The sequence below is a fragment of the Elephantulus edwardii genome, unplaced genomic scaffold, assembly GCF_000299155.1.
Source record: "Elephantulus edwardii isolate Elephantulus edwardi_28Jun2011 unplaced genomic scaffold, EleEdw1.0 scaffold00219, whole genome shotgun sequence".
Classification (NCBI taxonomy): domain Eukaryota; kingdom Metazoa; phylum Chordata; class Mammalia; order Macroscelidea; family Macroscelididae; genus Elephantulus; species Elephantulus edwardii.
The window spans coordinates 4,837,148-4,848,321 of NW_006399969.1; positions in this window are offsets into that span (position 1 = coordinate 4,837,148).

An 11,174-nucleotide genomic window follows, 5' to 3' on the forward strand; every position below is an offset into this window, starting at 1 on the left:
GGATTTCCATTTATTCATTCTTGCACTTTTCCCCTGCCCACCCCTCCCCGCCCAATACACTCTTCTCATTGAAGAGTAAAAGAAAAATTCTTTTATTGGTTTACAATCCTTCCCCCTCTCCCCCAGGTCTACTTCACTATGCAGCCTTCATTCGGGACTCCTGTCATGACAATAATACCTTATCACATATCACTTTTAGACAGTTTTCTCCCTCATCTGTTTCAATGCAGTATACATTATTTATCCCATATTTTTCAGTCTCTCCCAACCCTGATGTCTGTCCTGTTTTACAACAGTGACACAGTATGCAGTATTTGTTCTTTTGTGTTGAGATATTTCACTCAACATAAGGTCTTCCACGGTCACCCATTTAGAATAATATTGCATGAGTTTCTTGTTTTTCAATGCAGCATAGTATTCCATTGTGTGAATATACGACACCTTCCCTATCCATTCGTTTGTTGATGGGCACTTAGGTTGTTGCCAGCTGCTTGCTATTGTGAAAAAGGCTGCAATAAACATGGGTGTGTACATATCTGCTTGGGTGCAGCTCTGGTCTCTTTGGGGTATATTCCCAGTAGTGGATTTGCTGTATCGAATGGTATCTCTATTTGCAACTTTTTTTTTTCCTCATGCTTTGTTTCCCCAGGGAGTAATTTGGAGTAAGATTTTCGTGTGTGTGTGTGTATAAAATGGGTTTTTTCTTTAAATTTATTATTAATTTCAGTAAAAATTTACAGATTTGGATTTTCATTCATTCATTGTTGCACTTTTCTCCACTTTCCACCCTTCTCCTTAGTATACTACCTTCTTGGAAAAGTAAAAGAAAAATTCTTTCATTGTTTTACAAACTCTCCCCCATGTCGACTCCACCATGTAGCCTTCGGTGTAGACTCCTGTCATGACAAAAATACCTAATCACATATCCCTTTTAAACATTTTTCTACCTCATCTGTTTCAATGCAGTATTTTTTTAAATTTAATTTTATTTTATTTTTTATTTTTGTGTGAGTGTACCGTCAAATCAGATCTGACTGGTACAGGAGGAGACTGTCCCTCCTTTCCCGGCAGAGCATCTGGTGGATTTGAAATGTGCACCTCTGGGACTGTAGTTGCAGCTCCTTTCCACTAGGCCACCAGAGCTCCCCTCAATGCAGTATACATTATTGAACCCATCTTTCTCAGTATCTCCCCAACCCCAAGGACAGTCCTGTTTTACAACAGTGGCACCATGCACTATTTGTCCTTTTGTGAATGAGATACTTCACTCAGCATAATGTCCTCCAGCGTCACCCATTTTGAATTATATTGCATAAGTGGTTTTTTTTTTGGTCAATGCAGCATAGTATTCCATTTGTGAATATACCACAGCTTCTCTATCCATTCATTTGTTGTTGGGCACTTAGATTGTTGCCAACTCCTTGCTATTGTGAACAAAGCCATGATAAACATGGGTGTGCATATATCTCCTTAGATATAAGTTATGGTCTCTTTGGGGTATATTCCCAGTAGTGGAATTGCTGGGTCAAATGGTATCTCTATTTGCAACTGTTTGAGAAACACTATGCCGCCTTCCACAGTGCTTGCACCATTTTACTCTTCTACCCACAGTAAATAAGAGTTCCAGTCTCTCCACAACCTTGCCAGCATTTGCTGCTTGCTATTCTGTTAAATTTTGCTATTCTGACTGAGGTGAAATGATAGTTGTTTTGATTTGCATCTCTCTTAGAGCTAGGAATTATGAACATTTCTTCATGTGCTTGTTTGCCATCTGAATATCTTCTTTGGTGAAGTGTCTGTTCATATCCTGTGTCCATTTTTCTATTAGATTGTTTACGTTTATCTTGTTTTGTGCTCACATATTTTATAAATCCTAGATATAAGTCCCTTATCTGAGACGTCATTACCAAATACTTTTTCCCAGTCTGTGGCTTCCCTTTTTACCCTATTGGAAAAGTTTTTGGATGTGTATAGTGATTTGATTCTTAGAATATCCCATTCATCTATTTTATCTTTTCCTGGTTGTAGATTTTTTTCAGGAGGCTTGGAAGACTATTTGTGTGTGGATTAGGATTTCTAGAGTTCTTCCAAGCTTTTCTTTAATGAAATGTATAGTCCTTGGTTTTAGTCCTAGGTCCATGATTCACCTTGAGTTGGTTTTTGTGTATGGAGTGAGGTTTGGATCTTGCTGGAGGCTCCTGCAGAAAGATTTCCAATTTTGTCAATACCATTTCTTTAAAAAGGCTGTCGTTTGCCCACTTAACTGATTTCATCTCCTTGTCAAAAATCAGTTGACCATAGTTAGATGGGCTTATTTCTGGGCTCTCAATTCTATTCCAGTGATCCATGTGTCTGTCATTGTACCAGTACCATGCTTTTTTTTTTTTTTTGTAGTACCATGCTTTCTTAACTAACACAGCAGTGTAGTAGGATATTAAATCAGGGAGTGAGATGCCTCCTACCTTTCTTCTATTTTTAAGGAGTGCTTTGCTTTCGGAGCTTCTTTCCGTTCCAGATGAAGCTGGAGATTGCCTTTTTCATCTCGTTGAAGAATGGAATTGGTATTTGTATTGGGATTGCATTGAACGTGTAAACTGCCTTTGGTAGTATTGCCATTTTCACAATACTGAGTCTTCCTATCCATGAGCAAGAGATATCCTTCCACTTCTCCAAATCTCTTTTTGTTTCTTGAAGTAGTGTTTTGTGATTTTCTTTGAACAGATCCTTTGTGCTTCTGGTTAGATTTACTCCCAAGTATTTAACCTTGTGATCAGCTATCGTGAAGGGAATCATTTTTCCTAGCTCCCACTCTGTATTCTCTTTGTCACTGTAGAGAAATCCAACTGATTTTTGTATGTTGATCTTGTATCCTGCTACTTTGCTGAATTGGTCTACTGTGTCCAATAGTTTTCTTGACGAGTCGTTAGGGTTTTCTAAGTCTACTATCATATCATCCGCATAGAGAGATAATATTACCTCCTCTTTGTCGATTTGGATACCTCTTATATCCTTCTCTTGTCATATTGCTCTCGCTAAGACTTCCAATACAATATTGAATAAGAGAGGTAATAGCGGGCATCCTTGACTAGTTCCTGTTCTTAAAGGGAATGCCTTTGTCCTCTCTCCATTGAGAACAATGTTCGCTCTCAGGTTTGTGGAAATACTTTTTACTCACACTGGCCTCTTACCTCACAAGGACCACACTGGAGGCTGACGGGACAAATATAACTCCCCCCCCCCAATATCCAAAGCACATTATTGCAGATCTGGGAAGACAGAGAGAATCTGCTCAAAACTTCATCTCTATCTAAGAGGAGTCAATGATTTTTTTATATTTGAGTTAGATGATACAATTACTTCCAAACAAAAAGCTTATGAAATAGTTTACATATAACTAGTAAAGAAATCTTTTAGAAGATAAATACTAATCCAATTACATATACCTTGGAAACATATCTTCAAATAGATAAATCTTGATTCAATTATATATAACTGTAAAAAAAATTAAAATCTTCATAAAGGTAAGTGCTAATCCAGAAAAGAATTAGATACAACAGAGAGAAACAGTTTCAAAGAGGGGAATTTTAATTCAGGAAAGATGTATTTTCTTTCCTGATAAACAAACAGTTTAAAGTACTTTACATGACTAAAGAAAGGGAAAATAAAATAGAGTTCTATGGCAAACAGCTAGTTTTACAGGCTGGAGGCAGCTGATGTCAGTTTTACAACAATACCAGATTTTAAGACAATCCCAAATTCATCAACATCACCCCATCAGGATCTCCATGACTCACAGTTAACTCAACAAATTTGTTGTTATGTGCCCTTGAGTTGCTTGTAACTCATAGCGACTCTATGTACAACAGCTCTGAACCTTGTTCTATCCTGAGCCAACCTTACTGTTTCTGACACACCTACTTCTATTGCCCCAGTCATTTGATCAATCCCTCTCGTCGAGAGTCTTCCTCTCTTGTGCTATCCTTCCACCCTTTCAAGCTTCATGTCCTTCCCCAAGGACTGGTCCCTCCTTGCAACATGTCCAAAATATGTCAGACAAAGCTTTAGAAGTCTTGCTTCCAAGGATCAGCCTATGACTTTTTAAAAAGCAAAACAAAACATAAAGACAAAGCAAATCCTCCTGACAGCGGATAACAGCAAGCAGATGGGCCTACTCATATTGCTTCTGCCCCCCTCCCCAGAGCATTTGAGGACCTGATACAGGCACCATGATTTCTTCCACCAAGGGCTAGGGAGGTATCTGTGATTGGGGACTAGGAATCCTCTCAGCAAGGAGGAGACAGGCCCTGAGCAGGGAACCAATTAAAAGAGATAGGGACAGACTGGAACATAAGGTAATTTCTGAAGACTCATCAACCACCAATGTCAAGAATACAAAGATTCTCACCACTGGACCAATTGGCAGCATTAGGATGGATGGCAAAGAGATTGAGATTGTTCACAGCTTCAGTTTGCTTGGCTCCACGGTCAACACTCTTGGCACCAGCAGCCAGGAAATCAAGAAACATATTGCGATGGGAAAGTCTGCTGTTAGCGACCTCTCTAAAGCACTCAAGAGAAACTGTGTGTCTCTGGATACTAATGTGCATCTGATACAGGCATGGTCTTTGCAATCACTTGTTATACATCAGAGAGTTGGACAATGACTAGGGAAGATAGAAGAATTGATGCCTTTGAGCTGTGGTGCTGGAGAAGAGTACTGAATGTACCATGGACTGTTAGGAAAACAAACAGATTCATCCTGTAGAGGGTTAAACCAGGGTACTCCTTGGAGGCAAGGATTCTGTGGATTCCTCTGACATACTTTGGACATGTTGTAAGGAGGGACAGGTCCTTGCAGAGGAATATCATTCTTGGGAGGGTGGAGGGACAGCACAGAAGGGAAAGACCTCCATGAGGTGGATTGATTCAGTGACTGTGGTAATCGGGATGGGTGTGTCAGAGACAGTGCGATTGGCACAGGACAGAGCAGGGTTTAGTGCTGTTGTACATAGGGTTGCTACAAGTCGCAAGCGACTCGATGGCACATAACAACAACAACAACAACAACAACAACAACAACATCAACCACCTGCAGATGACACAACTCTGCTTGCTGAAATTGGGGAGGATCTGAAGTGCTTGCTGCTGAAGGTGAAGGATGGCTGCCTTCAATGTGGATTGAAGCTCAACATCAAGAAAACAAAGACTCTCACCACTGGGCTGATTGGAAGCATTATGATAGATGGTGGAAAGATTGAGACTGTTAACAGCTTTAGTTTGCTTGGCTCCACAATCAATATTCGTGGGATCATCAACCAGGGAATCAAAAGACAAATTGCATTTGGAAGGTCTGCTGTCTGGGATCTTGCCAGAGTACTAAAAAGCAATGTCAGTCTGGAGACTAAGTTGTGCTTGATCCACGCCATAGTCTTCACAATTGCTTGCCATAAAAAGAAAGAAAATTGACTCCTTTGAGCTATGGTGCTGGAGAAGAGTATTGAATATACCATGGACTGCTAAGAGAACAAGCAGGTTCATCCTGAAAAGAATGAAACCAGGCTTCTCCTTGAAGTCAAGGATTCTGAGGCTCCATTTTTCCTACTTTGGGCATGTTTCAAGGAGAGAATAGTCTTTCTGAAGAACCCCTATGCCCCTGGATGGGAGTGGCCACATGGTGAACCTATAAGTGGTCTTTAGGAAGCAGGGTGGAGTTGGGGCTCACAGTGCAGACACATCAGGATAAGGAGGTGTGGCCAAGACAGGACAGGTAATACTGAGGATAATTAAGGTGGCTCCATGGAGGCTGCTACATTGGGAGCATTTTTCCCCATCAACAGTCCCCATGTCTCTGTCCATCTCTCAGTTTGGAGCCTCTGGAACAGGAAGTGTGTCAGCTTTAAAAAACCAACTCCAGGTGGAGGGCCTGTAGCTGCCAGGGCAAATCTCTGCAAGAGATGGTAGAGTTCAGGGTGCCTCCCAGCCTGGGAACCAGGAGGATCATGGCTCTCCCTCTGTCAGTTCTCTGGGAAGCTCTGACCCACTGACTCCTCACTTGGTCCACCATTTCTGCTGAGGGGGTGGGGCCGTCATGCACTTCCATTCTAGAAAGGCTTGGGTCCTGCACCACTTCCTCACTGCCCTCTGTCCACCTCATCCTGCTGCTCCTTGTCCTCAGTGTGCAGGTGTTCCGGATACTTTCAGCAATAGGAACACAGAGGAGAGGTGCCTAAGCTGCACCCAGAGATCCCAGTAGACCTGCAGCCACAGGAATGATAGCGGGTCAGGTCACTGTCCAGGGCACAGAGGCGTGACCCCAATAGCCTGCAACGTGCACTGACCAGAACTGATGGTGGCAATGCACAATTTACACTTCAAAGAAGAAGTACCTAAAAGGAAAACCAAGACCAAGACACCAGGCTCTGCCCACTACCAAGTTTGGGTCAAGCCTGGGGTGGGCAGGGCGCATGTGCCTTTAAAAATATCCTTGTGGACGCCTGCATCCTGCTCACCTATGGGGGCCAGACTGTTGCTTACAACTGGGCTTCTGATGTTGGTCCTGGATGCCTGTTGTACAGACCCAGACAGGGTGAACCTGTGGGGTGGCGCCCTCAGGTTGGGGCCAGTGTGGCGGCGGTGGTGGTGATGGGGCCCTGCAGGCTTGGGCCGGTTGTAACTGTTGTATCTGTCCAGGCCCTTTTATACAATCAGACTTGGAGGCTTCAGAATGTGTGAACGAAGATTAGGCTCATTGATCTTGGTGGTGATATTCATTCGTTGATTTACTACTACCCTTGGGGCCCCTGGGTTGAGTGCTCCCCTCAAGAACTGAATCCGATGCCTTCACTCAGAGTGAAGGTGCTGAGTCCTGGGTAACCTAGAGGTGGATGCTGCTCAGTACATTGCTCTGGGTGCCCCCAGTGCTGCCATGTCCCAGGCTGTTAACCAGCACAAGAGGGCCCTAGGGGCCAATGGCCCAGGTGAGGAGTCCCTGCTGTGCTTGTCAGCCAGGGCTAGCCCCCTGTGGAATTGGGCTTGGTTGGTTGGGAGTTTGTCGAAGGAGTCAGCTGACTTCTGCAGCCAAGAATCTTTGTGGGCCTTACACACCCAGGATCATTAGCCTTCTCACAGGGGGCAACCGAGGGGCCACTGTTGCTGGCAGTCTTGAGGATAAGAGAGAGAATCTCAAAGTTGGACAGGTTGGAAATGTACTTGCAAGGGTCTGTGGGGGTACTGCGGTACTGTTAGGGGTGGAGGTGGGTTATGGGCCACAATGTAGCTGAGGGTCCATGGACTGACTCCAGGGCTGAGGGCACAGGTGGCATGGTGCCTGTCCTGCTTGAGGATGGACAGGGAGGTAGGATCCTCATAATCCAAGAGTTTTGTGCAAGGGGAAGCTGGGCTGCCTCGGTGTTTAATACTTCTTTCTCTTCTTCCCACTGCCCCCCACCCCCATTTTATACTGGTTTGCTTACAAATTTTTGTACATTGTTTTTCACATTAGAACGTTCCTATTTCTTTTACCTACCCTCCCTAAACCCATCTAATTGTGTGATGTTAAGGTTAAGCCTACCCCTGTCCTCATCACCTCTCTGCTTCCCCCTCTTCCTTGGATCTTCACACTTGTTCTACAATAATGGTTTTATACAGTATTTGTCTTTGTGGGACTGAGTTAGTTCACTTAGCATAATACTCTCCAGTGAGGCAATAATTTACAAAATCTTTCCTCCTGTGTGCTGCATAGTATTCCACTGTGTAAATGGACCTTAATTTCTCAAACCATTTCATTGTGGTTGGACAGGTGAGCTGTTTCCCTGTTCTTGCGATGGCGAATTATGCTGCTACGAACATTGGTGCACAAGTCTCTGTGCCTCAGTTCTCATTTTCTTTGCAATCGCTTGTTATGCATCAGAGAGTTGGACAATGACTAGAGAGGACAGAAGGAGAGTTGATGCCTTTGAGCTGTGGTGCTGGAGAAGAGTACTGAATGTACCATGGACTGCTGGGAAAACAAACAGATTCATCTTGGAGAGGATTAAACCAAGCTACTCCTTGAAGGCAAGGATTCTGGGGCTTCATCTGACATACTTTGGACATGTTGCCAGGAGGGACGGGTCCTTGGAGAGGGACATCATGCTTGGGAGGGTGGGGACACAGCGCAGGAGGGGAAGACCCTTTATGAGATGGATTGATTCGGTGACTGGGGTAATCGGGATGGGTGTGTCAGAGGCAGTGCGGTTGGTGCAGGACAGAGCAGGGTTTAGGGCTGTTGTGCATAGGGTCGCTATGAGTCGCAAACGACTCGACGGCACATAGCAACAACAATATTCCAAGCAGCAAAGTAGCTGGGTCATACCAAATTTCTGTGTTAATCTTTATGAGGAAATGCAAAACTGCCTTCCAGAGTAATTTTACCATTTTACAATCATACCAACAGTGTATAAGAGTTCCTATCTTGCCATAGTCTCTCCAACGTTTATTGCTTGCTGCCCCACTAAACTTTGTCACTGCTACTGGGGTAAGATGGTTGGTATTTCATTGTGGTTTTGATTTGCATATCTTTTATTGCCAGTGATTTTGAGCATTTATTCATGTATCTGTCTGATATCCTATCTGAATGTCCTCCTGTGTGTGTGTGTGGGGGGAAGATCTTTCCATGTCTCTAGACCATTTTGTAGCAGGATTATCAGTCTTTCATCTGGAGGTCCGGGAGTATTCTGTAGACTTTTGTTATAAGAACCTTGCCTGAGATGGTATTTCCAAATGTTTGTTCCCCGTTAGAAAAAGTTTTAGATGAGCACAGAGATTTAATATTTAGAAGGTCCCATTCACCAATTTTATTCAGATTGTGCAATTCTGGCTGTATTTGACAGTCTCTCTATATACCATAGACTAGGCCTTCTAAGCTTGATCTCAATTTTTCTCCTATGTACTTTATGGTTGGGCTTTACTCCCAGATCTCTGGTCCTCTTTGAGATGACTTTTGTGTATGGGGTGAGATGTGTATTCTGTTTCAGCTTTCTACAGTTAGCAGTCCAGTTTTCCATCACCATTTGTTGAAGAGGTTGTGGGACATGTGGATTGGTTAGAAGAACTTCAGCCTCATGAGGACCACTCCCAACTCAACAAATGTAGCAGTTGTCTTCCCAGGTGGCGAACTTTCTCAAACAGGTGCAGCCAAACACCAGGGAGCTTTCTCTACCCCATATTAAAGTCCATTGGGAGGCTTGCACTTATCTGGAGTTTAGGTGATCTGTCCTGGCCAGAGACCCTCCCTTCCTCCCCAACATTCTGCAACAGAGTGGGATTACTCTTGCCTTTCTGAAACCTCACCTCCACCTGGCCTCTTCTGCTTGAATTTAAGAAAGCCCACGGGACATAGATAGAGAGCAGTGTTTCAGCCCAAATAACTGTGATATTGGTGCTCCTGGTGCTGGACACATCCCACATGTGTAAACACACCCTATCCTGCCATCCGGTGTATATAAGTTCACTGCTTATCCTAATAAAATTGAGCTGGATTGGCTCTCTGATCCTCTCCCAGAGTGGTTTCTCTCTGTCATGCTTATCCCCATGAGGGTTTCACTGTAGGTTGCCAGCAAACAGACATCGATATATGGTGCCCAGGACAGGGACGGACCTGATGTAGAACTGGGTGACTACCCACTGTGCTTTCTGCTATCAAGTTTTTGGGTGAGTACCCTCTGTACTCACGTCTGTGAAATTTTAGGGTGAATACACGTTGTGCTCAATCCTGACAGGTATTGGATGAACACCACTTTCCATGCTCACTCTCATCAGGGAAGACCTGATGTAACTTTCTGGCCCTGACCTGACCTGATGTAGTTTTGTAGGCCTGACATAGGAGGCTTAAAATTCGATGTAGGTGGAAGGGAAGAGAACCCTTAACACGTGACTTATTAGACTCTAAGTTCTTAATGTACAGTATGGATAAAGAAAGAACTTGAAGATCTCAGAACCAATGAATAGCTTTTCAGCTCCCTGGATATATTCTTTTATTATGACCACTGTAGGTCTGATGTATCCTGAACCACATGTAGATAGAGGAAGAGTAAAAAGCAGGGATTCCAGGAGGCAGTAGTTCGATCTGTGATCCTGGATAAGTTCTGGGGATTGCTACATTGTGGAAAGCACCTTCTCTCTGTGCTCTATGCTGTCATTCCACTCTACAGCTAACATTAGAGCTGAGGCCACTTAGCTCTAAGAAGAAGACTTTATGTGAACAAGGCTGAGGCCATGCTGATTATAAAAGGTCTTTTGGTTGAATCCATCTTGATCAAGTGAATCACTTGCGATATTAGGTACCATCATGTATTGCTTCAATCCCAGACCTATTGAATGATATTGGAGTCACTGATAGAATCAATTTTAGTGCTAAGAACATCGAACATTATTTTGTTAGTCTTTTGTGTTTTAAAGTTGTGTAGAACATATTATTATACACTGTCCACATTAATGTGTTTCCACCCATATAGAAGGAGCTTTGTCCTTTCCATTTCACCAGAGTGTAATTTGAGATCTGAGGAATCTCTGTCACACACTGATTTCACTGTAGGGAAAATTTCCTATAACATCATTCTTGTCTCAACCTCTTCAGAGGCTCTTCTCAAGACTTATCTACCACACATGGATAACAAGAGAGCTCATAGAATAATCTGTCTCTTTTCAAAACACGGTGCTTTGATTTGTCCTGCACTTAATAGCTGTTCCCTTAGATTCTTGAAATAAGGAATAACTGTCATGGATTCCACTGACAATCTCATAGATATACTTATGCAAGGAAGAGTTGAGTTGATGAGGGTTTGCTCACTGGGGCCTAAGGGATAGCATTATGAGCAAAATAAACTGAATCAAATTCCCAGGGATACCAGGATTGAGCACAGTGACACTACTGCATCCACCAAGAGTTAATGGGTGTGATCCCATAGATGACAGTGGACACCAGAATCTTTCTGTGCTGTACCCAAAGCTCTCATCTCTGAGACTCTGAGATTGGGAGAGAACAAAGCATAGACAACCTGTAGCTCTGCCTTCCTGTGCAGACTAAATGAGACTCCTGGTTCAGGACAGAGATGGGGAAGTGCCCAGGTGATGAATGAGTAGAAAAGACACGTTCCGGCAGAAAGGTCAGAGGAGAGGCTTGGCATCTGACTAGC